This window comes from Lissotriton vulgaris, chromosome 5, assembly GCF_964263255.1.
Source record: "Lissotriton vulgaris chromosome 5, aLisVul1.2, whole genome shotgun sequence".
Taxonomy (NCBI): Eukaryota; Metazoa; Chordata; class Amphibia; order Caudata; family Salamandridae; genus Lissotriton; species Lissotriton vulgaris.
The window spans coordinates 386,817,795-386,845,776 of NC_141693.1; positions in this window are offsets into that span (position 1 = coordinate 386,817,795).

Genomic DNA, 27,982 nt, shown 5'->3' on the forward strand with positions numbered 1-27,982 from the left:
ACGGACCAAACATAGTAAAGTACCTTCTCGTTTCTGGGACCTTGGCCTCCTCATGGCCAAGAGGCTGATCACGAAACATTGGAAGCGGGCTACTCCCCCCCTGACGGAACACTGGCGCACCTCCCTAGAAAACTGGGCGAGAGGGGAAAGCACCACCCTTCATAATGAGGAGACGGCGGAACTGAGACAGTTCCCAATCGCGACGCTGTGGGATGCGACGCTAAGCTCCTTTCATAAAGAATGCCAACTAGTGAGGAACCCGCAAACTGATTCCCCCACTAGGAGAGACCAAGAGGCACTGAGCGGAGCAGAAGACATATAGGCCACAACCCTGGTACCACCGACAGGGACGCACGCGACCACTCCGAAAATACCATTGGCGCGCTTGTTGCCGACATCCCACACTGGCCGCCTTGGTGGTATCCCACCCCACACTCTTCACGCGCCCAGCGCCCACCCCGCCGACCCATTGCCCTCCCCAATGTAGGGATCACGCCCACAGCCACGATTCAATAGCACCCACGAGCCCCCAATGCATCGATAAACCCTCAATCCGACACACGCACCACATTTTCAAAGTTGATGACCATAACCCCCCTTTCCTTATTCCCCTGTTTTTTTTTCCTTCATTGTTTATCTTGTTATGCCATCTCCTTTGTTGCGCCAGAACGGCTGGGACAATTGTGATGAACCATGGACATGATGTATGAAGCAGTGAACTGCTATATTGTGTGATGTGCCCCGCAAACATGGCAGACATCTCTGAGATGTGGAAATGACTATGATGTATCATTCAAGTTTTCATTTCTCCTATGCATTCAATAAAGGATATTTAAAAAAAAAATTAAGACATGCTTTCAGGGGGCTGTTGTGATCTTGGGGCCAGAGTTGTGCAGCCATACTCTATCCTTGATATGACCAGAGCCTTAACTGCTTTTTTGAGATCTGTTTTATTTAGGAATGGTTTTAGTTTTTTCAGGTAACGTAAATGGAAACAGGCACTTTTTTGCCATCCTGTTGATATGTGCTAACATGTTCAGGTTTTTGTCCAGAAAAATTCCCAGAGATTTAGTAGAGTTGACAATCTTCGGAATAGACTTTAGAGCCGTGATAAGTTTGGTCCATTTTACTATATTGATTTGCTTTTCTGGGGTGTGATCAGTAGGAATTCAGTTTTCTGAGGGTTTAGCTTCACATGGTTCATGGTTAGCCATTGGAGCGTTCTCGTTAGTGCATGGTTCATGGTCTTTATCTCTTCTGTTGATGCTACCTTGATGTACAGCTGAGTGTCATCTGCGTACATGTGGAAAGAAATGTTTGCTTTTTGTAATATAACCGTGAGTGGTTCTATGAATGGATTAAATAGCTCTGGAGATAGTGTTGACCCTTGCGGAACTCCGATTGTATTTCTGGTTGGGCCTGATAGAGTTTGGTTGACAAGGAAACTTTGCTTTGTGTGCCCTGGAATTCATTGAGTTCCTGTGAAGCAGCCAAACATTTATTGATGTAAAATGGCGTTTCCGCCACCTCTGTGCTGACGTTATGAATGTCTGGTAACCACATTCTCACACTGAAGAAAAGTTCGTAAGAAGTAAGACCCCCCAGGGATTTTCTTGGCTTTTTATTGAGTGCACTCTGGTCCCATATAGGTGATTGACCCAACTGTCACCCGCTTAATACCATTGCTGTTAATGACTGCTTTAAGTTATGGTTTTTCCAATTCAACTACAAATTTCCTCAGGATGGTAGGAGGAGGAGTACCACAAGGCCACATCCAGGCTCCCAATGGCTTCTTTGTAAGCCCAAGATCTAAATGCCAGGCCGTGGTCGAAATGTAGTGTGCCAATTGCATATTTTCAGATGAAGACTCGCAAATCCTTTATAACAGTTCAATAGATAGCCGAGCGCTGTGGCCAAACCCACAGGAATGTGGAGCATGAATCCACTGCCACCAAGATATACTTATAACCCCCATCTGAGTGTAAGGGTCTGCAGTGATTCAAATTAACAAACGCTAGAGACTTGTCCGAGATCGATTGGGGTGTCTGAGGTGGAACTGCTATGGTTGAGCCCTTCATCTGCTGGAAGATGTCACATTTGATGACAAAGTCCTTGGTCTATTTTGTAAGACCAGGACACCAATAGTGATGCGTCAGTAATGAAACTTTAGCTGTGAACCCTGTGTTTGCTGAATCCAGACCCTCATGTGCAGCTACTATTAAACCCAATCTATGATCGGTGTTTGATATTACTCTATCCCACACTCCTGGAATCTAATTATATGGAATATTTTGTGCATCTAACTTGAAGGAGTACTTGAGTGGAAAACCTTTCGACAAGGTGGTGTCATTGGGAGCAGCATTGACTGTCATCATGATGTCTCTGTCTATTACTTGTACTTTAATGAGTGATTGCAGCAATGGCAGCTGTGCGAACTGTTGCCTTTGCGGCCCCATTAGCCATGGAATTCCCTTCCACATGAATGCCAACACACTGATGACTCAATGTGTGAATAACATGAGCTCATGCTAAGCATTCTTTGAGCATCGCCACCTGTTCCCAAAGAATCTTGTTATAAATTGTACAACCCTTGGAATCTCTAAATCCATTTTGGCCCCAATAGTGAAGATATTTATTATAGGACTGGGCACAGTAGGATGTATTGCACACTATAAGTATGGGGAAATCAGGATCCAGACTTTGTAGTGCCATTATCAGAACCTTTAGTTCTGCAAGCTGCATTGTACAGTTCCTTAGGGACTAAATGTCTGTTTTTTCAGGGCAGAACGTTCAGTCATGCATGCACCCCTTTACGATTTTGCATGGTGTGGAACATTGGTGTTGTGTTCCTAGGGCATGCTGAGCAGATCCATTTGTATAATCTAGAGGCATTATATCATTCAGCAGAGTATATTCTTTTTTTTTTTTTTTTTTTTTTGAAAACCTTTATTGTGCGTGAAGTAAAGAACAAATACGGGCCCACAACCATCCGGCCGGCCACAAATACTCATGAAGCACTAGTGCATGCAATACGGCGACACAGTAATACGTCATACCATCAGCTAATATTTAGAAATCAAACTGGAGAGCGCCGCAATACCATGACACAGGAGCAATGAAGGTTAATTTTAAAGTTTTTGTGCAACTATTGAGTTCAAGTCGTGTTGTTCCCCAATCATGAAAAATAATAAAATAAAGAGCGAGGTCCATGCAGGTGGGACATGACATTAGCTACAGTTTTCCACTCGATCTAACACCCCCGCAATCAAGTCCCCACCAGGCAGGATGGCAGCTAGATGTCCACGCTACAGGGTATCAGTCTCAACATCCCATTCTTATCTCCGCCACCACCCATCCCCCAGTATGCCTAAACACGGGCCAAGATGAAAAAAGAGAAAAAAAAAATTTAGAAGAAGAACAAAAATAGGCACCATAGAAACTAAACAGAAACTGAAATATAACCCCCCACCCTACACACATGCAGAGGCTATGGCCTACCCCCCCCCAGCAGAGTGTCTGTCACCCCATAAACCCGAAATATAGCAAGAGAAGAGAAAAAGGAGAGCAGAAAAGAAGAAAGAGAAAGCAAAAGGGAAAATATAAACCAGTAATATAGGGAGCAAGAAAAGAAATTCTATCCTATAACTCCCACTAAAGAAAAGGCCGGGAGGAGGGCCAGTTACACGTATGCTCAGACACCGCCAGCCCAATAAACATTCTCCACCCCAATATCGGCAGCAAATAGATTCAGCAAAAAATTTAACAATTAGGGAGAGTCAATTCAAAATATGCAATAAAACAGACCGAAATCGGGTCCCTCACAGTCTCCACCCGCCAGCGTATCAATTTATCAAAGGGACCGCCTAGCCCTGGCCCGATCTGGGACTTATCCTCTCACCCACCCTCCATGTTAGTCCAGTACAGTCCAAAATAGCGAGAGGAAATGGCCACCTTGAGGAGGGGGGAGGTGCATAGGCACAGAAGGAACGTCGCCTGTCCTCGAAAAGTGTATCTCCCTCGGTCACAAACTCTTCCGATGTCTCCAAGCAGCAAAAGTCACACAACAGGGAGATCAAAGTCTCCAAGGAAGGAGCAGATGAAGGGGCGTGAGGACAGGCCGCTAGTGTCCAAAGCAGCGGATATGTTAAACGAGGCAGACAGTCAGTTACGGAACAAAGGGGAGACAATGTTGCAGCAAAAGACCTGATGGGTGGCAGCGAGTCGCTACAAGTAGCAGCAGTAGCTACATTAACCTCGACTGTAGCACTCGGAGGCGGCGGTGTGCTGGTAGACTGTAGCAAAGGCAAATCCAAACTCTGTCGGGGATGGATCCCCTAGCAGAGTATATTCTTGATCGTACTGCAGGAATGCTTGTATTTGTAGTATAGAATCATATCTGTACTCAAATATATTGCAGTGAGAGGGTCAGCCCATTGACTCCATCGTGGATGTAGTGCTTTGGCATGTGGAACCCTTGCTTTTGCAACTGCCACTAAGCTTAGTACTGGTGTAACGAAAATTATTTGTGTTCCCTGAGTCAGTGCTCTCTGTACAGCCTTGAGAATTTCTCTGTAGGTGAGTGTTCGTGTACAAATGTGATTTATTTGCAATAGGTACTGTATCACCTTTATTGAAAGTGATATATTTGTAGCCTGTAGGTCCAGAGACTATGCAGATTACCAGGTTAGTTGTGTTTACACATGTGTGCAGTGTTTGGAAGCTATCATATCAACGTGTGTGGAATGTACAAAATTTGGAGCACTGTACATTTATCTAAAAAATGTGCAGACAGGCTTTTGGCTTGACTTGACTACTCGTATCCCAGAAACAGGACATTGAGATGGGCAATTTTTGATTTTTTAAAACAACATTTGTAGCCCAAGTGAGCAAACCTAAGATTAATGTGGTTCTCTCTAGCCAAGTGTTCCATTTACTCATTGTCCCTCAGATAAATATCATCTACATAGCACAATGCCTCCTAATCAAAAGTTTTAGGTAACTCTGTTACCCTGGCTGACAACAGCCCAGGGCTAATCTTATACCCTTGATGTAAACAGCAAAATTAGCGCTGTGAACCTAGCGCTGAAAATGCTATTAAATATGTGCTTTCGGGTGCTACATTATGGCAGAAAAGTCAATTAGAGATATCTAGTGTTTTGTATTTCTTCCGCACAATATTATTCATTAGTGCGGCACTATGAGCATTTATTACAAAATATGTGTGTGTAGAAGTGTTCAAATGTTTATAGTCTAAAATTAGAGGATATGAATTGTCCGGTTTTATTACAGGAAGCAAGAGATTATTCATGGATGAGGTGCAATTTTCTATCACACACTGGTACTCAAGTTGTTCTAGGATTTTGCCAACTTGTTTTTTAGCTTCGTGTTTTATTGGGTACTGTCTCTGTGTTTGAGAAGTTGATTTTAATCGGATCTCATGATGAGGAGACTCATCATCCCACCCAACATAAACTAAGTGAAAGAGCTAGCAATAATGCCCACTCGAATATTTGATGTTACAATGCAAACAATTACAATGTATGCTTTTACAATGCGGTTTTTACATCGCAATTACCATTACATCGCATGACTTTACAATGCATGACATTATAATGCATTTTTAAAAACTACCATAACAATGCATTCCTTTACAATGCATACCATTACAACTCATACTATTACAGTGCATAATACTTTTAGGGCAACAGTAGCATAAGTATTGGATAGTGCAGGGGTAAAAATTACTATTCCCACTCCAGTGAGTGCAACAGTAGGGTAAGAGTTGGATAGTGTAAGGGTAAAAATTACTATTCCCACTCCAGTGAGTACAACAGTAATGAAAGTGTTGGATGGTGTAGGGATAAAAATTACTATTCCCGTCTACCCTAAAACCGACAGCCACCCTAAAATTAAAAAATCTCCATTACTTAACTTATAATGCGTTGTAATGGCATGCGTTGTAATGGTGTGCATTGTAATGGCATGCATTGTAGTGACATACATTGTAATGGCATGGGTGTAATGGCATGCAATGTAAAGGCAGTTGCGTTGTAACAGTTGCGTTGTAAAAGTAGTACGATGTAATGACTGTGTTGTAATGGATGTTTCTTGCTTACTCCTGTGTGTATGACTGGTTAACCAATTCTGGAACGAGTTCAGAGAAAGAAGGTAAAATCACTGGGGCATATTACCAAGCAATAGCGATAATTATCGCTATTGCTTGGTTAGAGACAAAAATGTATCGCTGCGCTGCGGCGATTTTTACCGCAAATAAACCTTGGTATTACCAAGGTTTATCGCAAATGCGATAAAAATCGCCGCAATGCATGAATATCGCTGAAAAGTCAGCGATATTCATGAATTACCGAGCTAATGCTCTTAGCCATGTTATCCACCTCCCATTGGATAACATGGCTAAGAACTGCTCAGGGCAGGTGTTAGCTTTTGGAGATATTCACGCTTAGCGCGAATATCTCCAAAAGTTGGTAATAGGAGATAGCGATGTTAGCGACTGTTTTCAGTCGCTAACATCTTGGCACGCCCACTTTGCATATCATTAGTGATAAATATCACTGACATGCAAAGTTGGGCCCAAGATGGTCGCTATCTCCTACTAGCTGTCGCTAACTGGTGTTAGCGACAGCTAGGTAATAGGGAGATAATTTTATCTCCGCTTTCTTGGCTTTTAAAGCCAAAAAAGTGGAGATAAACCCCCTTGATAATATGCCTCACTGTTTCTCTCAGTGGGCACTCTATTACGAACTCAGGTGGCCACCCCATTTCATCCAAAAGAATGTTGTAAGCTTGTGTCAGGTTCTCCCAAAGGAGAGCGTTGATGTTCCTGGGTCTGTCCCCCTCGATTAGGAACATTATTTTGTCTAAACGATGTGGGACACTTACCCTTGTATCAGGTGTTTCCTGCTGATGATACCCACCAAGTGATTGTGTTTCATTTTGATTTTAATTTTTTTGCTTATTGTCCCATTTATTCTTTGAAGAATCGGGGCGCTTGTTTAGCATTAACTTTTTTTTTAGAATTACTCTTAACCTGTGGTTTCCGAGGTCTGGTTTCCAAAGTATCTCTACCTACCGTAGCAAAGTGTCTTTGATAATTCTTGGTAATTCCCTCAGGCTTTGGTGTATAGCCAATGCTGCTGCTTCTCCTTTAATGTTACTTAACTTGATGATTGATGCCGCTGCAAAATTGCCCATCAGTTGCATCCCCAAGTTCAGGGCAGGTCCTGCCTGTACTCATTCTTTACATTATGATGTGTGTTAGATGTTAGTAATATCCTAATCTGAACCTGACAGCATTCAAAGAATGACTGTGCCGTACGAAGCAGACTTGTACGTCTCTAGAGTGAATTACCGATTACGATGCTGGATTCGGATAGCCTTTCCGAATCCTGCCATTTGACTCGAATCAACAGTCGGAATCAGAATTTGGGGGCCCAGAGCAGGCTCCCCCTGCACCGAGATCCTTCCTAATCGGGCCTGTGGGGGTACCCATCGGTCCGCCCTTACCAGCCATGCACATGGTAGCAGGCACCAAGTGGTGCCCGCCACAGGGTGTCAGATTTTACCCAGCCACCCCTTGATTCAATTGGAGCCTATGCATTCGGTAAAACATCGGCTCTAATTGAAGTCAATGGGAGTCCGACCGAATCGTATCTGGAAGCATCCGGATGCTTCCTAATTGGTCGGTCAGACTCTTCCAATCCGAGTCGGTCAGAAACCATTCCCGAACCGATTAATTTGAAAGGATTTAGGAACCACATTGTAATCAGTCCCTTAGTGTTCACATATTGTACTGCATGAGGTTTCTGTAAATTTTTACTAAGGCTTCTTATAGTGTTGTTATTTCTACTGCATCTATATTAGCAAGAATTGGATGTGCTGTATAAGCATCTATGACCAGTCAAGCCACTCTTTCTTTACTGAGCCGACTTTGTCTCACATTTTCTATGGTATGGGGAGGGCGCCTTTAAATCAATTTATATGTTCTTGGTAAGATAACCAAATTTTCTATGTCCACATATGGAAAATATTCCTCTGGTGTTTCATCTTTTATGTAAGTGTGAAACAGTTTTGTGCGAGCATTTGCAAGTGGGGATTTAACTAGGGGTGGGCGGAATTTGAGTAAACGCATTATGCAAATCTCCGCGAAGCGGTAAAAAAATATCCGCGGACACGCAGAACTTCTGCGAACACGTGGAATTGCTTGTTTGCTATGCCTTTTTCCTGTTCGCAATTGCTGTTTGCGTGCTGGGGGGAAATATCTTGCAAACACGCATTTTGAGCCCGTGACAAAGCAAAAAATTCCGCAAAGCTGCGGAATGCTGAATTTTGGGCAATTTTGCGTTCTCCGCGGAACGCAAAATTACCCAAATTCCGCTAATTCCGGAGGCGGAACAGAATTTACCGCCCAGGCCTAGATTTAATCTAAGAGTAGAAAACCTCTCTTATAAATGCTACATGTGCCTCAACCACGAAGGTAACATCACCACCCGTTGCTGGGAGGCCGTAATCTGAAACTTTCGGAGTAACTGCATGTCTGCAATTTTCTGTAATGTTTAATTGAACCCCTTGTTGTTCAATGTCCTCAGTATGTTAGGTTGGTGTCAAAGAGAAAGGACATTTATTAAATGAATTTATAGAGACAGGGTTAACACAAATGTGTGAATTTGTTTTATCCTCAAGCTTGAATAACCTACCGCCAATACATAGGGTGAACCCACTCAGCTCACGGGGATTTTCCGTTCCACCACTGATGTCTCTAGTTTGGAGGTGAGTAGGATTCTCTGAGAAAAGCACAACTGAACTATCCAGCTCAGGCTTTTCCAACGAGTAGCTTGTGAGTTACTGATAGCTCTGCAGCTACCTGTAAATAGCTCTCTGATAGCCTTTCCAAAATATAAAAGATAATATTTGTGTGATAAATCATGCAGCATCATGGAGACTTATGACTCTTATGACCTTAGTGCCAGGGGTATTACAGCTGACTGTTGTGAATCACCCATGTAGAGGAATTCCAAATTGAAAAAGCCTTTTTGACATTGCTGGTGTCAACACACCCTCTCCGTGGCAGAGGTGATAACTTTCGGTAATCTTGTATAGAGTGGATTATAATGTATTCTTGTCCTATATCTCAATATTACAATAGTAATAACAGCAATTTGGTATGATATTCATTGAACGTATGTAGCTGTTAATACAGAAATGGTTGGAGACCCTTGACTCAGAGAGACTGTTAAATGAGAACCCATCCAACATTGGTGGTGCATTGTAATGTATTTTCAACTAATCCCAAGGACATGCAGGTTTGTTGTACAACATAAACTTTGGGCAAAGTGCCTAGCATACTTCCAGGCACACCTGCAGGGCATGTCGGCCCAGAGACCAGCTAGCACCCAGTGCCACCCTAAGCCACCGTAAGCCTCCCTAACCTTTCCAGGGAGCAAATAGTTTCTGGCATTCACTGAACATGGTTGCCAGGACATGCCAACCCCTCAGGGATTGTGGAAACAGATAAGAACCTTTTGCTCAGTCACTCATGCCTACTGGAGCTCAGAGAAATAAACAGAGTATACACACTGGGAATATATTTATTGAACCAACATTATTCTTGTGTAGAAAACATGTGCTGCGATAATCAGTTAACAGAAGCAGATGAAAGTTATTACAAGCACCAAAAGTGTAAATAGTAGTTATTGTTTTGCTACGGTGCTAAAACAGTGTATATATGCAGGTATATAAACAAGGCATTAATCAGGTGTACTCCTACTATGCGTACCCTACTCTAAGTGTAACTAGATTATATGTAGGTGTGAAGCCAAGACTCCTCTAGGGATGATTCATCCCTTTTACCTTGCGGGAAAGAATGAAGGACCGCGTCTTGGTCACAAACTCAACACCCCTCATGGAGATGTCAGACCACTGCATTGTGAAGTCTCTGCATGCCTGCATGCAGGAGCTCTCATGTGAGCTGAAGTGCCTCCTATGCTAATCTATCAGGAAGCTCATTATTTATAATAGAAAGCAACCTTGTGATATACGTTGTAGATTAACAATGTTAGAGATGTGTTGATCGCTCTGTCGCCCCGTGGATGAAGATAGAACGACATTTGTACATAGTGCATAAAGAGGCCTTGTACATGATTTTCAAGGCAGCGTGATAATGTTGTGCAAAGCTAGATGTGGAAACAAAGCAGGTTCAGAGAAACTAATTCAACATTGTTATGAATGCAAAAGTTTACTGCAGAAATGCTATTGTGAAAAAGAGGACAATGTAAGAAATGAGCAGCTTCTCAACATGGGCCTTACATGAGAACATAATAAAGTAGCCCTTTAAACATGTCCCAGTCCTACCATTGCAGCCTGAATCCAGTTTTAGATTATCATGTCGTCTTGGCAGTAAAACCCCCTTGCCACGGGTTAAACACCCCTATCAATTCAATCTTTATTCGGTTAAAAAAACCTTGTAAGATACAATACATACAACTAATAAATACAAGCGGATACAAAGTCACAGTAAAATGTGGGTACAATTAGCAGCACTTTTTCTTGTATCAAATAATACAGAGTATATAATTACATTTCCCTGAGGGTTTTTTTTTTTTTTTTGGTTGCAAGGCAGTTCATCGTAGTCAGCTTGCCTCATCTAACGAGATCACTTAATAAATATACAGAATAAAACAATAAATTATTTTCTATATAAAACAGTACCAGGATCACTAAAAACAACAATGTTATGCTAGCCAGTTCTTTATACTTCTGCACCTAACTTATGCGTTCAATTCTAGCCAGCGATAGTGCAATACAATAGTAGATAAAGTTAGATTTTAAAACCTTTCCTCTTTCTGATCAAAGCTACACATAAGAGGAAACGGCTCAGGCTGAACACTATCGGTTGAGAGGTGTCTCCCTTAAAAATTCTAAGCCCAACCCCACTGTGGCGAATGCCTAACATTTTGCATATGGGCTTTAACCATGTTTTCCTTGCGTTAAGATATGCAGGACATATAAATAAAACATGAGACTCATCCTCTTTCAACCCCATTTCACAGAGCTCACATAAAACTGAAACAGTATTCCTGTCTGCACCCTTATTACAGTGCCTTTTGATTGTCCTGTCCCTCGTTTGCAAAATGCTGTACCGGAATTTTAGATATAGACTTTTAGCCAACGGGGGGTAGATTTCATCCATAAGGGGCTCTAGTAAGTCACCCCTAAGCTAAAGTGCTGTATAATTAAAAGGTTGGATATAAACTTTTAAGTTTTACATGTCCTTTTCACTACTGTGAGGCCTATCCCTCCTATAGGATAACATCGGAGAATCCTAGTTACATTTGATAAGCTGTAATTTCCAAATGGAACCCGTGGTTATGTCAAGTTTGGTGTCTATGACTTTAAAAGTCGTATTTGTCATTACTAGCATGTCTTGGGTCAGATGACTGGGTGTAACTGACAATTAGACTTTGTGAATTCCTCCCAGGCAGTCACACAATAGAGTAATTAGGTGTGCCTGAATGGGCCATCTGCTCGGGGTGGATCTGAGCACAGCCCCACTTACAACTGAATAGATTGTGCTCTGCCTTCACACAAAGGGCCTAATGACCCCACATTGTTACTACAGCCAGGAGGCACCCATGCAATTCACCACCACTATCTAAAATCACCTCTCACCTTTCAGAACCACGGCACCTGACCTCAGGCACCAACTCTTCAGTATACTTCTAGACCAGAGAATGCTCTGCCAGAAAGAAGTACTGATGTGCTGCTGTAAGGAGTGCCACCCTGCTGGGCTGTTACTATGAAGATGAAGAAACTGCTGCCATGCTGTGTGAACCTGCTGCCTGCTGCTCTCTTGCCTTTGGAAGAAGAACTAGACCTGTAACACAGGACTCTAGAGTGACTCCAATGGTTAGTTTGCTGGCTTCCTGATCTGAGCCTCAGGTGCATAAAAGGCTTATCACTATCCTGCACCATCATCCGGACATAGCTGTGGTGATCCCCGACCTCCAAGTTGTGCCCTGAAGGTCCTGTTCCCTTGTTGTGTCTCACAGTAGCTGAATTCAAGCTTTTGGACACTGCAGCACCTCAGCGCATGCACTGCAATTAAGCGTGAAGCTCTGTCAGCCTGACTCTTCACACTCCAGCATCTACTGCAACAGTGATTGCTAATGTGAAGCTCCAGAAACCCCTATCCATGATGCCTGGCCTGCTTTTCGTTCTATGCCGTTCCACCGCTGGCGCCGCTCGCCATGACCCTTGCGGCCCCCTCCAACATGAACTGGACTCTTGGCATAGACTTTGGGAAGGGAAAACTTAGCTATCCCTAACTAGGAGACTGTAGTCAACCTGCGCTACATCACGATAAGCCTGAAAGTGAGACTTTGACCTGATCCAGAGTGACCAGATATCCCTGGTTGGCGCGGTATGCTTTTTGATGCTATTGTACACTTTAATCTTTAAAAATTCATAACTTTATATCTACTGGCTAGATTTTTGATATGTTGGGCTTGTTTTATTTATTAAATTCTTCTCCATATTTCTAACTTGGTTTGGGATCCTTTTTGTGGGGTGCTTCCACTGTGTTACTGTGCGTTTCTGACACTTGGATGCCCAAGGGTAACCAGGCGCGATATAAAACTCAGTAATAATAATGATAATAATAATAATAACTTCCACAAAATGTGGTCAGGATTACCACGGTTGGAGAGTTTTTTGGTGAGGTTGGCAGACTGGTGTTGATAGTCTTGTAGTTTGCTGCAAAGAGAAATTGCAGTGTCAGAAATGTGCCAGGAACCAACCACGAGAAGCACTCCTACAGGACCATATAAAAATCAAACAGGAACCGCCACTCACATGTGTGACCACATATAACACACTGTCTAACCAAGTGACGAAATCCATCAATAAACATTGGGGCATCCTAAAAACTGGACAACTGGATTGGGAAAAACGACTCTTCTCTTACAGTGCATCTCTAATGCAAGGAGCATTAGAGATACACTGGTGAACACCCGTCCAAGGCAGCAGGACAGTGAGCAAACCACAACAGTACCCAGCGCATGGGGACTCCCAAAAATAACAGGCCACTACCCTTGTGGCAATTGTAGTGTCTGCCATTTGACTTAAGCTACAAAAATACTGAATCTGGAAGAAGACAAGGTTTGGACGCAAAGGGCCCACACTAACTGCAACAGCATTAATGTGGTATACTTAATAACCTGTCCATGCAGCCTACAATATGTGGGCATGACAGCCAGAAAGGTGAAACAAAGAAACTGCGAGCACCGTAGCACGATTAGGTGAAAAAAAGCAACTACCAAACTGACAGAGCACTTTCTGAGAAGCAACCACACCACCAATGACATGAGATGCACTGTAATAGAAGTGGTGAAACCAGGCCAAAAAACTGCACAACGGCTATTTGAGAAGGAACAATGCTGGGTGTACAGACTAGCCACTAACATCAATGGCCTTAATGACAATATACCTTGGAACACGGTTAGACAAAGATGACGTACAGACAAGTAGTACATTCTCCACGCATTGTACTGTAATCCACACCACCAATCTACAACATACATCCAGAGAGGGTCAGTATACTAACCACAACTAATCTGTGACAGTATTTTTCCCTGTCCATATGACCCCTCGCCAAAGTAGGTATTAGGATCGGAAGTGTAAATAACATCGCAAATTGGTACTTTCAGAGCCCATTGGGCTCCTGACTTAAACCATGTCTGCCTAGATGGTCCCAGAATATGCACACCATATAGCAGAATAAAGGACAAACCAACCCAGAACCCATAAGTTACCTTACTCTGTTAATGGTTTTAAACCCCCTTGTTTTATACCCAGTTTGTGCTAATGTCCATGTTATTTGGATTTGATTTAATAAAGCATCAACCTTTCATAATAGTACTCGTTAGGTATCAATGTGACTTCTGTCTGCAAGTAAATTCAGTATAGCTACAGCAGTTAGTAGCTTTTCCTCTCTTTACACACGATCCCCCTTGGCACAGAAACTTACTTTCAATCACGATCCCTTCAAGGAAGAGTAACCACGCCCCCCCTCCGTCACACACTCACGTGTACGGAAGAACGCCTGATCAGAACCTTAATTTAAATCAATGAGAGTGCAGCATTTGTCATTGGCGGGATTCCGTCGAGCCCCACTTTAGGGGCTCCGGTGGACATTATGGTTATTTGACGTGAGTACACGATAATAGACAGCTGCACGTTGCCCTCCCCGCCCCTTTTTTTGATCACTAAATGCATAGACAGCTTGAAAAAGAGCGAGAAAGCAGCACTTACCAAGGTCTCATTTAGCCTAACAGAATGCCACAATAACCAGCCCCCCCACAGTTTCCATGAGGCTGAACCTTAGTTAGCTTCTCGTACGTGCTTCTACTATATTGTTTATATCTTGGTTCCCCCACCCCTGTATGTCTGTTATTTGTAAATGCAATTTTCTAGCGGTAGAACAAATTTATAGTGTTGCATGTAATTGAGACGATTACCAGTCACTACGCTAGAGGCCCCATAATCACAGGGCACATATAACACCCACTCACCGCCACGGCTAATTGTGGGTATGTAATGATAATTAGGAGCATACTACCTCTCCTAAAAATACGCATCACTGTATGAGTGCACAATCAGTATGTCATTGAATGTTGACACATACAATGCCTTGAAGCACGAAGATTGTAGACACAAAGGATGGAGCACAAAATGCACATATGAATGTAAATAAGTGTGCGCCATTTATGCTGCTCCAATTTTTTTCTTTTTGAAGAATTTTACTTAAACAGAAGGCTGTAAGCTTGCCTATATTTAAGAAACAGGGGGAGAAGGAGGATAAACAAAGCTAGGTCGGCCTCCAGTTGCATATATCAAAAAATCAGGAACCCACAGTAATGGGTCCAGAGACCTAGTTTGTATGTGTGGTTACTGCATAATTTTGTCAGTATTTACCATAGAGAGAAAGAAAAATTTCTTTCTAGAGTCTCCTCACTCACCGGGGTTTCCCCACGGTGACATGCTTCATCATTGGGGCCATCCCAGTTCTCTACGAAAAGGGGCGTGCTGCGACTGCGAACTACGCAGGAGCACTGTATTTGTGAAAGGCTATGTGTGGTGTAAAGTGTTGTGATGGTGGAGTGGATGTGTGATTAAAAATACCGTGCTATTGGGCCTCAACAATTTATTCTGCTCCTAGTTTGGTATATTAAAATGGGGTAACACTGCTATCTAACCTTAAATTGGGCTAAATCAGTGTTTTATGGTCGACATGTTTCAAGCTCCCCAAGCTTTTCATCAGGACCATACTGGGTCCAGCCCTGTATATACCACTCCTATATTAAAATAAATAGGATTGATTTGATATTTTTTCTGCGCTGGTAATTTTAAAACATGCGTTTTATACATACGATTTGTATCTTAATGGTGTATCTGTAAAAGAGAATGACACTTGGTTAGTGGCAAACATCCCCCCCTTTTTTTAAGAGCAAGGGGATCACACATGCGGCTCACATTTTCTACGGCGTGAGTGTGCCTTGTGCACCGTATTGGTGCGTGCAGGATTTCAAAACCAGTGCAAGAAAAGAAGAACGGTGTGAAAAAACGTGATTTTGTGAATTCACACATATAAACAACACAGGACCTAATGTGACTATAGACATGACACACAACACATATATGTACACAGTTGCATCATGGCATGGGCATATTTACATGTATTGGTGCTTAATTGCACTTCATGGTCTCAGGCGAGGGCGGGATCACCTCGTGGAAGCATTGCTGTTGGGTTTTTAAGGCAATAGTTAAAGTTGCGTTTCATCAAAAAATATGTGTTTTCAATGAAGAGTCTAAACCCTCTTTAAGATAGATATGGCAGTTATATCCGTTTGCATTTCGCTTGTCTATACTTACTTCCTTATCGGCGAAACCGCTCGGTGTTACCTGCTCGATCCTCACCCGACCGCATATTGTGGGTGGTCGGGCGAGCGGTGTATTTGAAGTCACCGCACTTCCGGGATCGAAATACTGAAGGCTAGACCGTTTGTTGTTTTGCGGCCATCTTGAAAGGATGTTAACGTGGCAGGACGGGTGTGCTAACAAAATACCCCGTAATTCCGTTTCACACAGTTATTTTTAGATAAAAAAGTTTTTTCACAGGTGTCCAAATGACTTGCTTCCTTTGTGGGTTATTTAGAAAAAAAAATTGAAAAAATAAAAACGTTAATCATTTCAATACTTTGATAAATGAAAAACTTGGATTGACAGAGGCATGGTTGCTGGGGCACTTAGTTCATCAATAGCAACTCGGTTAAATGTTTTCATAACAGTTTTTAAGAAATAGTGAATGGGTTGCTGTTGTCTTTGACAAATCCAGTTAGGATTCGTTATAATTAGATTTTAAACTGATACCCATAATTCTGAATGGTATGATTTTGTGTGCTGGGGACCCCGTTAGTCTCTAAAAGCACCCCAGGGAATATCATCATTCAACCCGAGGGTGTCTGTGTGTAATCTGAACACCCATCTTTGCTCACGTTCATGTAGAATCTGATCCAGGTTGTCTTTGTTTTTTACAGTTTCTAACACTACCCATGTCAAATCATTGGGTGTGTGGTTCTGCTTGATGAAGTGGTTTGTCATCCTAGTAGTGGCTCGCTTGCACCGGATATTGCTCCTATGTTCCACTATGCGGGTACTGACCTTCCTGGTGGTCATACCTACATAGTGTAAATTGCAGGTGCATGTTATTACGTATACCACTCCACAGGTGTTACAATTGGAAAAACCTCTTAGTTCCCATTTTGTGTTGTTGTTGAAAATTACAGTTTTCGTTATTGATGTTAAATGACAGACACTGCAATTATTGCAGGGAAAATGTCCACTTGGTAGTGGTTGTGTTCTTACTGTGGGGTTTGTGAGTACTGGGCGAGTGTGAACCAGGAAATCTTTCAAATTTGTCCCCTGGCGGTGGCTGAACATAGGGGTGGGTATTGTAAGTCCACCACTGTTGACCACAGGCCAATGTTTCTTGATTATCTTTGTCACTGTGTCCGATACTTGATTATATGTTGTGATGCAGATTGGTCTTGTGTTTTCTGATTCTGATTTCTCTTTTGGTTCCAACAAGGCATCTCTGTTGTTATTTCCAGCCCGTTTTTTGGCTTCTTTTATTAGTTTGTTGGGATATTTCCTGCATCTCAGATTTTTGCTCAAGTCTTCTGCTTGAATCATGTAGTCTTCTTTGTGGCTGTAATTCCTTCGTAGTCGCAAGAATTGACCAAAGGGGAGGTTCTGTCTGAGGTGGCGAGGATGAAAGCTGTTGTATGTTAATAGACAGTTGCGAGCTGTCTCCTTGAAATGGGTTGTTGTGATAAGGTTTCCTGAGTCTGCATATATGTTCAGATCTAGGAACACTAGGCTGGTCCTGCTCATAGAACTCATGATCTTCAGGAAGCGGTCTTGCGTATTTAGCTATGTCAAAAAAGAATTTGCTTCCTCTTCCGTTCCTTGCCAGATTAAAAAAACGTCATCTATGTAACGTTTCCATTCCAGTATTTGGTGTCTGTAAGGATTCGTCTCATTGAGAATTTTGTTTTTTTCCAGTTGATGAACATACAGGCCCGCTATGCTCGGCGCAAATGTGCTGCCCATGCTGGTCCCATGCTGTTGCTTGTATAGCGTGGCTTCAAAACGAAAAAAATTCTCAGTGAGTGCTAGTTGGCAGCACTCCATCACCACATGTCGTGGGGTATGGTATTTCCATTCGCTCTCAAACAGTACCTCTTCCAGTATTTGTAAAGTCTCTCTATGTGGCAGACTTGTGTATAGACTCTCCACATCCAGGCTGATAAGGATGCTGGATGTGGGGTCAAAATTCAGATCTTTCAAAAGGCAGAGCACGTCCTTGGTGTCCTTTAGGTAAGTATCGGTATTCTGTACCAAGGGTCTCAAGAAGGCGTCAGCAAATTTCGACAGTGGTTCTAAAATTTAACCTATCCCCGAGACTATAGGTCTCCCTGGTGGATTTTCAAGTCTCTTGTGGATTTTGGCTATTGTATAAAAATAAGGTGTTATTGGATTCTTGTTGTTCAGAAATTCTGTTTTTTTTTACTAAGCCAATCATTGGCCAAGCATTCCTCAGTAAGATAAGCAATTGAAACTCTTAGTCGTTCAGTGGGGTCCTCTTTGAGGATAATAAAGTTTCTTGTGTCTCCTAGAAGGCGAAGGCACTCCCTTCTATAGTCTGCAGTGTCCTGTAGAACTATTGCTCCGCCTTTGTCGGCTGGTTTAATAGTGATTTGGTCATTTTTGGATAGTTCTTGTATCGCTGTTAATTCTGCCTTGCTGGTGTTATGGAAGACTTTAACTGTACGTGGATCCAACTCTTGTACCTCTTTCATTACTGCTTTTTCAAAAGCTAATATTTCCACTGGTAAACTGTGGGCTGGTGGAACAAAATTCGACCTCTTTTGTAATCCTGTGTCACTCTTTATTTGTTCCTCCGGTTTCTTGTCTTTAAAGAATACCTGGAGTTTAATTTTCCTAAGAAATTCTTTTAGTTCACAGCAAAGTTTGAATTTGTCTGTGATTGGAGTTGGTACGAAACCTAAACCCTTGTTCAGTACTTGTATATGTATATCTGTTAGGGTCAGAGAGGACAGATTGACCACTAGACTGGGTTGTTGCTCGTAGTCGGTTCTGGTGGTCCCTTGCTCCGTGTGTGGTGTCCTGTTGTCGCCACTGGTTCTGCCCATTGCACAATCTGGTTGGGTTTGTTTCTTGCTCGCTGAGTCGGAGGGCCTCTCCCTAAAAAAGGTTTTCCTTGATTTCCTTGATTTCCTTGGTTATTACCCCAGTTCTGGTAATTAGGTTGATGGTACATGGGTGGGCCGTAGAAGAAAGGTGGAGGTGGAGGGCCATAAGTATTGGGGGCTTAATACATAGGCCACATGGGTGGTGGGTTCCCTATATGGTTCCTCATGTTTCCTCTTCCTCGTCTAGATCTTCTGTTGGGGTGGTGTTATAATTGCCTGTTCCCCCCGAGCTGTCAGACCCTGTATCTGAGCCGTCACTGTCAGTGTTGTAGCCTGGATTTCTACTGCTGGTTTCTTAGTCGTCCCTGACATACGAATATACTTTTTCATGTGAGAATGTCTTCTTATCCTTAGATAGTTTGATATATTTTGAGTCCTTAAGACTTATCTCAAAATCGGTCATGGTTTTATTAAGCTCTTCCAATCTTTTTTTGAGTTCTATTGGATTTTGGAAGGATTTTAGACTTATCTCCATGGATTGAATCTCCTCCTTTAGGGAATCTACTAGCCTCGTCGCTGTTTTGAGGATTAAAACTAACCAGTCCCTGGTACAATGCCACGAGATTTGTGACCAATCTTGCTTGAACTGCTTATCATGTTGGAATATAAAAGGTTAATTTCTGACTATAAGGCCCCTCGGTGCTGCGTTGGCTTGTAGATATTCTGCCATCATAATTCCATGTATCAACATTTTGATCTGCGTCCTTTTTAGCTCTGTCAGTTCATCCCAACACTGACTTGCATCACTGTTCTCTCTGTTAGGTGCCCCTGCGTGTGGTAGCATTGAGGCAATAACCCTGTCTACTTCGTCTTCTGAGAAAGACAAACCTGTGTTTTGTGCCATGATAACTTAGTGTTGTTTTGTTTGTGTTATCCTGTATAGTCACTGGGTCACCTGGGATTCACCGGTCCAGTGACCTATGAAATAGTATCAAGAAAAGAACTCCCGCAGCCCGTGGCTGCCAAATGCAATAATTAAGAAACAGGGGGAGAAGAAGGATAAACAAAGCTAGCGTGCCTAACCATAAGCACACGGTCTGGCAATTCAGTGGATCAGGGAAGGGTACGCCTTACCGTGCGTAGACCTCATGATTCGCACACTTGGTCCTGACGAAAACCTTGCACTAGCATATGAAGGTTGAAACATGTTGACCATAAGTCCACATACACATTGATACTTTCTGGTCAATTTAGCCAACACCAGTATCACACTAGATTTTACTATATCTTGTGACTCCATATTACAATTTTAAGGATCATCACAAAGGTATTTTTAAATCACTCACTTATAACACTGTCACTCTTTCAAAAAACCCAGCTCCGCTGCAGTTGCAAGCGTTGAAGCACACCTGAGTGGCACTCGGCCACTTGGGTGGACCCGATGATGAAGCATGTCACCAACTAGGTTGGTGAGTGAGGGGTTTCTTAGAGAAAGAAAAGATTCTTTCTTTATTGTCTCTTTCTCCATCGGAATCAGTAGGACACTGTGTCCTGGGGATACTCCCTCTTTGTTTTTTGGATATCTAATCCTTGGGGACTGGGAGTGTTCTCTCCCAATTTAATATCCCTTAATCTCCCTTTTGGTTATACGTAGAATACATAATCTTCATCTCTCTCTAGGGGAGCGGTGTAATGTAGTAAAAATGATCCTATTGCCCAAGGTACTCTATCTCTTTAGGGCGGTTCCACTTGAATTCAAGGCCAAATGGTTTACTGCACTGGAGCATTTGGTCAATAGATGTATCTGAGCTCATGGGAAAACCAGGAGGGCATTACGCTTCATGTCTCTATCGGGGGCAAGGGGAGATGGGCTGTCGCTGATTTTAAAATGTATTATTGGGCGGCAGCCTTGCAGTATATGTGTGGTTTGTTAGGGGGGATGCGTCAGATCCGCAGGTCAAGACAGGATCTATGGATATGTACTCTATATTGATTGGTGGGGAGTCAGAGAACTGCTTCTTAAAAGACACTGACCCTAGTTATTTTAAAAGAACTAGGTTTAAGACCTTGATGGCTGTTTTTGTGGTGTGGGCGTCATTCCGGAAAAAGTGTGGTCTTATTAGGCTGAACGCTTATACTCAGGTATGTAGGAATCCAACCCTTCCTGTGGAAATCTTCGCAGACTCAGTAATGGTAGAATGGGAATGGCATGGCATCCGGAAATTGGGTGACTTTTTGGGGTCGGATGGGATTCACCATTTCTCAGATTTACAGTTTACTTTTGGTATTGGAAAAAAAGAATTTTTTTAAGTATCTTCAAATTCTGAGCTTTCTAGGGAAGAAAAAGGGCTGGCCCTCTGGTTTTGGTAAAAACAAGATAATGGATGTTATCAAGGCTGGTGTAGATTGCAGCATACAAAGGTTCTATGCCGAGCTATCTGCTTTGAAAAATGACAATCTCGGAAAATATGGAAATAAGTGGGCAGATAAACTTGGGATAGACCAAGACTGTTTTCAAGATTCATTGGAATTAGGTCAGACCATTTTATGCTCCGCAGGGCTTTAAGCCCAGCAGTATAAAACAATCTACTCCTTGTATTACACGCCTTCAAGGATAGCACAATAGGTGGCGCCAAGGGTTGTGCATGTCCACGGTATGATAACTCGGATGCTGAAGTAGTGCATATGTTTGCCTCCTGCCCTCATCTTCAGGGTTTGCGGAGCACTATAGAATCCTATTTTGACAGAACGCTAGGGATTAAGATCTCTCTCACACCAGCTATAATAATACTAGGGATAAATGACGAAGATAATCTATGTCCGTCATATTACTTTGTATTTGTGGCTAAGTCGGTGCTTCGTATTTTTATTGCATCGGCATGGTTGGATAAACTACCACCAACATTTCAACAATGGCTTGCCAGGTTGCGTTCAGCCTATAATCTTGTGAAAGGAATTTATGCGAGGAAGGGCAAAAGGGGGAGAACACTTTGGAAGCGCATATGGGATCCTATTTACAACTGGAAAGGGAAGCAGTAACAATTAATATCTGGACATACTGGCGATTTATTCCTATTTTTGTAAGATCAATATGGTTCATAAATGTATTTGTGAAAATTCAGTTTTTGTTTTTTTTATGTTTTGGAATAATATCTGTGTTTTCCTCCGGTTATCATATCATGTATATATCGCAGATGATTTCTGTATATTTATTTCACTATGCTGCTGTGCTTGAAAAGATAAAAGTAAAAATAACATAAAAAATAAAAAATAAAAAAGGAAGTATATCCACAGCCACAATCATCAAGGTTAAACATTATTTAATGCTGGTACCGTTAAATGTAATCCCTCTCCGTTCTGAATATTTTCATCTTTGAATTTTGAGCTAACGTAGAACACCAAGTTTTGCTACAGAAAAGGGGATTAGAATAATACAGAAAATTGTGTGCATTTAATAAACGTTCCTTGAAAGCGTCCATCCCTGGATTGCTAATCACTTCGAAGGATAGACTGTTAATTGGTGTAGTAACATTTAATTTATAGTTCTTCACTTCATGGTTGCAAATTAACATACACTGTAATATTGACTGCAGTGTTATTTAGAATTTTGCAATAACCTTTCAAGTACTCCACTAAGGATTAATGTGAACTGTAAAGGATGTAAATTATCTAGGTGTTTCAGTTGTAAATATAGTCAATTGTTCCATGAAATGTAAGTGCTTTGAACATTTGAAAGTGCAGGCATTAAGAAAATAAACTCAAAGGGCATGATTCACTAAGACATGTATGGTAGAACATTTACCAAAGCAAGGGGCGAAAGAAACTCTCTTCCCAGTCTCGTAGAGGAATGAAACACTCCAGAATTTCAGGTAGGGTCCATGTATTGGGTTTTTCCGCCTGAAAATGTGTTCCCTGTGGAGCTGTTTTATTTTTTAATGCATTTGCACTGTGGGCTCTCTTTTCCCAAAAGTACTGTGTGTACTATTTCACACGGGAAATAGATCTCTTCACTTAATATTCCGAGTGATATACCAGAAAATATGCGACTGGGTGAAACTTTCCAATGTTTTGTATGGGCTGTTTGGGTTTGCCCAAATGTCAAGCATTAATCACCTGTGTATAGACTTACCATGTGGGTGTAAGTGTGTTACTTTTTTATGAATAGAATTGCATATTCTATACATGAGTAAGTATGTCGTAGTTCTCCAGACAATTTTCAAATCATTTTGGAAACTTTCAAAGGAAAGAATTTCTCAATGACGAATCATGCAATGCATATGAATAAAATAGAATGTCAGAAGCTTAATTGAAGACCAGGATTAGGGATGTGAGAAATTCACATGATTTCCTTTTGCACAATGTTATGATATTTTTTAAATAACCCAAAATGACAAGAATTAAAATCTAGCATTCAGCAAAATAATGCGTCAGTGTGTCCATTTTGAACATGAGGATGTATTTTTTGCTAAAAAAAATAACCCATAAAAAACAAATGCTGCAAACACAAGCCATTCACATTGTTCCCATGCTTCTGCAATATGCTTTTTACCTGAACCGTCCTTAATTACACAAGCAGCGATAATGGTGGAATTTTGCATAACAAGTATAATCAAAATTACATACTTACGCTACTTTAAACCAGTTCAAAGAATATTTTTCCGGGAACCAACCAGCATGGGATAAGTGAATATAATTACAGTAGAGTCATGATTCCTCAACCTCCAACTCCGTATGTTACCCATCTGACTTCCCCTTTCAGTCTCTGCCTAACCAGAACGTCATATTTCACACCTACTTGTGGAAGATAGCTTTGTAAATCTAGTCTGGTGCATCGCTCCTCAATTTACTCTTCTATGAAATCATTCACACTTGTTTGTATGCCTTTATGTTAAATAAAGGCCCCCCTCGGCCGCCCCTACTCCCAACCCTCTCCAGAATGACAGTCCCCGGTCAACTGCTCCCACCCTGTCACCGTCACTCGAACCATCCCCTACCGTAATCCAATTCCACCTCCCCTCACCTACCCCCTACCAGACCCCCAACTCTCCTCTATTCCCCAGAGACATACTCCACTTCTCCATGACACTCCTACCATTCCTCCCTCTCCTGAACCATCCCTCTGCCACCCCGCAATACACTCCTCCAACCCCCCACATTCCCTAATGGCTGACACATTCTGACACTCCACACCTCTCTATTACTACTCCTCCCCTCCTTACTAGTCCTCTATCATGCACTGCCCGCTTATCTCCCCCCTTCCTTCACAAACTACACATCCAAACTTTCCACTGCTTCCGCTTCCCCACTTGCTCCGCATAATCTGCCTCCACCTACCCCCTTTACCCCTTTCCCCCTACCAGTCCAGCCCACATCACGCCTAACCCCCCTCTCTGGCTCATTCACCCCTCATATCCCCAGGCCTTCCCCATTCCTCCCCCCATGAGGAACTTCCCACATCACCCTCCATTAAAACGACCACTCCAAGCTTCCAACCCTGCCTATCTAGCCAATACGTCCATAACCCCTCCTTCTGCCCTGACACCGCCCCCATCCCCTCCCCAACCTCCATCAACTACTGCGTAACCTAGACTACTATCTCTCTACCCTAGCTACGGAACTAACACTGCTCAGAAAAGACTTCAATCGGTTAAAATCCATCAAACCCTTTACCCGCCCCTCTTGGCCTTATGCTCCAAACCCTAGTTGCAGAACACTCCCAAAACCCAATCTTTGGACTACTACGTCCCTGCTCCCCCACTCTGACAGACCCCTTCGCACCTCAAATACCTACCCCGACCCTGATCCATATGCAACAACTACCATAACACTCCCCAGCCCATTGACCCCTCACTCCTACATCCCTGTCATCCTGGGGACCTGCAGAAACCCTGAGACTCTGAGCTCCCCCAGGCCCCCCTTCAACTCACCAGCATTCAACTCCTCCCTGCCCTTAACTCCAAACCGAAACCCCTTACCTGCATGCTCTTGAACTGCCGCTCAGTTGTCCGTCATGTGACTGAAATCTTCGAAACCATTCTTAACGAGGATGTGGACATTGCCTTCCTTACTGAAACCTGGCTCAGAGACCACTCTACACCCATCCTTGACCTTCTGACCCCCCTGGCTACTATATTGTCAGAAAAGACAGACCTGAAAAAATAGGGAGGGGCCTAGCAATTATTTTCAAAGAAGAACTGCAACTCGCCCAAATCAACAACCCTGACTATTCAACCTTTGAATACTTGGGAGCTGAACTCAAAGTAAAAAATACCCCCTGATACGACTCCATAACATATACCACCCTCTTGGCGAACATCTCCCATTTGCAGAAGAACTATCCTATCTTATCACCACTTCACTACTTCATTGCAACTACAACGATATCTTCCTTGGAGGTCTTAACTAAGCATGGGAAAATTTTGCGGATTCGCGGTTCGCGAATTTGCGTATTCACGAATTCGCAGTCCGCAAAATCCGTGAACTCTCACAAATTTGCGGATTTTTTCTTTTTTTTGTGTTCGCAACGGTTTCTGCCAGTTTGCAAGGGTTTTGTACCAGTTCGCAGCTACTAACGGTCGCAACTATGTTGTTTCTACGTCTGGTTCATCACAGCACCCTCTGTTTCACCACTGCCACCCTCTGGTTCACCCATGCCACCCTCTGGTACATCACTGCCACCCTCTGGTTCATCACTGTAGATTATGGGGGGAAAAGCACACCTGCCCTGCTTCAACTGACATGAATTAATTTGGGGTTGATTAATGTGTCACTGAATTTGAACTTCCAGTCTGGCACCTGCTTCCTTATCTGTAATTGCTTTCTGTTGCAGTGCAATTTTTATTCATTGGACCTTTGTCGCCTACTTGTAGCTATTCTCTGAGCCTGCTGTGAGGGTCAGAGCAGGGTCATAGAATAGTTGCAAGTAGGCAACTGAACTCTGGAGGGGCCCCTCAGGAAGCACTACAGGGAATGGTTACTAATGATGAGTTTGAACTTTTGCACCTGCTGAGTGCTTTCAATTTTGCAAAAATCATTTTTGTGCAATTTCGCGGGATTCGCAGAGCTCGAATTTGCGCGAGATCGAATTCGGAAGCCGCAAATTTGTGCGAATATGCGATTTGTTTTTTTGCGGCGTGTTAGTTCACAAGGTTTTGTGCGTTTTAGCGAGCCGCTTGTAGCGCAACGGCACAAAGTAACCCTCACGGTCGTTCACGGGCGTGGCCATCTTGTTTGCATGACGTATTTCCGTTTCTGGGCGCTATGTGTAATCTCGCAAAGTGTGCGGCTTGCTAGTACAAGTTTGTGTGTGATCGCAAGGGAAATCTCGCGCAAACTTACCCACGCAGTCGTGAACGGGTGCGGCCATCTTGTTTCTCATTCATTGCTATGGTTCTAGGCAAGCTTTCTGTATCCTCGGTCAATCTAGGCCATCCTTTGCTTGTTTGAAGTTTTTTTTAAATCTATTTTACTTATTATCTATCCCTCTATTTTTCTAGCTCTATATTTATGTGTTTTCTGCTACTTTTGGTTAATTTTAAACTACTTTTTTAAACTCTTTTCTTTTCTTCTTCCCTATTCTATTTCTTATTTATTATTTACCTTCCTTTCTGCCCAGACCATGGTAAAGGGAGCCGGGAAGCAGCCTGAGAAGGGGAAAGGTCCCGCACCCCGTGCCCGGCAGATCTTTAGCGCGGAGGAGGTGGCCGCACTAGTTTTTTATGTCCAGCGCCGCCTCCCCAGGACAATCATGGCAGGCGGCAAGATCGCTAGCGGCTACGGGATCCGTAAACGGTGGGAGAAGGTGTGCCGGGCCATGTATCAACACTCTCGGGTCCGGCGCACCTACAACCAGGCCACCCACCGTTGGACGGATCTCCTGGACCGGGAACGCGACATGGTCGACCTGCTCGGCCTCGAGATCCCCGGGCTTGGTGAGTAGTAGTAGCTATTTCATCACTACTCTGTTTTCTCCTGCTCTGTGTGTTATTATATTGCACATTTTTGTTTTTTACCAAGAGCAATAATGCTGCCGATTACATTGTAGGTAAATTTAATTATATTTCAAAATCTTCTGGGCACTTCAGGTGCACTGCTCTCCTCCTCAGTAGCGTTGCTACTATCCTTATTTGTTTTCGATTTTGTGTTCATTTCATTGGCCTGAGAAATTATGTTTGAGTGTAGTTTAAAGAACTGCGTAATGCTAGACACTAAGGGACAGATTTTCAATTACCGGCCAATCCCTGCAAAGTAGCAGGGATGCGCCAGTAATTGTGCGCCACGCCACCACCACCCATGGTGCGCCGTATTTACAATGCGGTGTACCATGGGCCCAAAACGTCACTGAAGCATTACGCATCTGTGCCGTAAAGGCGGCGCATTGCTGGAGTTGCGTCGCAACGATGGCCCAGCTCCAGCAATGCTCTGGGGTGGTGCTGGGGGCACTAACTACTCTGCTAGGAAAACTCCGAGTACAGAATTTTGCTGCCAAACTGGCACTCTCGCGACGCCGCCTGGACTCTTCTGCCAAGGCACTTAGGGACCTCCATTGGTTGCCAATCTCTCAACGGGTGAACTTCAAAGCTTTGTGTTTGGTTTTTAGGGCTTTACACGGACTAGGCCCGTCTCCTCTGCAGGATCTTTTTTCATGGTACATCCCTTCAAGACCACTCCGGTCTGCCTCGGCTTACTTGGTGGTAGTACCCAAGTTTGTGAGGTCCCGGATGGGTGGTCGGTCCTTCAGGTTTACCGCAGCGCGGCTGTGGAATTCTCTACCGCTAAGCCTGAGGGGCCTGGAAGATTTTTCTTCCTTTAAAAAAGCATTAAAGACCCATCTGTTCCCCAGAAAAATGTAAATAGATTGGAAGCTGGAAACATCATGTTTTGTGTTATAACAGTCTAAGCGCCAGGATGCCCGTCGGGTGACAGTTACAGCGCTATATAAGAACGCCTATACATACATACATACAGACTCAAGTCCAGTCCTTCCTTTGTACACCTGGCAATAAGAAGAAATAGTGGTGGTGGATTGATAGTTTGAGTATTTTAATGACTGGTTAATGTAGTAGGAAGCTTTTTAGTGTTGTCGCTGATCTGCAATCACAATGGAGTTTGTCTGTCACTTCGCGTGCTGCAGACTGCTGCCTGCCAGTTCTAGGCGAACCTTTTTAGTAGTTTGTTTAGTGAGTTACATAACT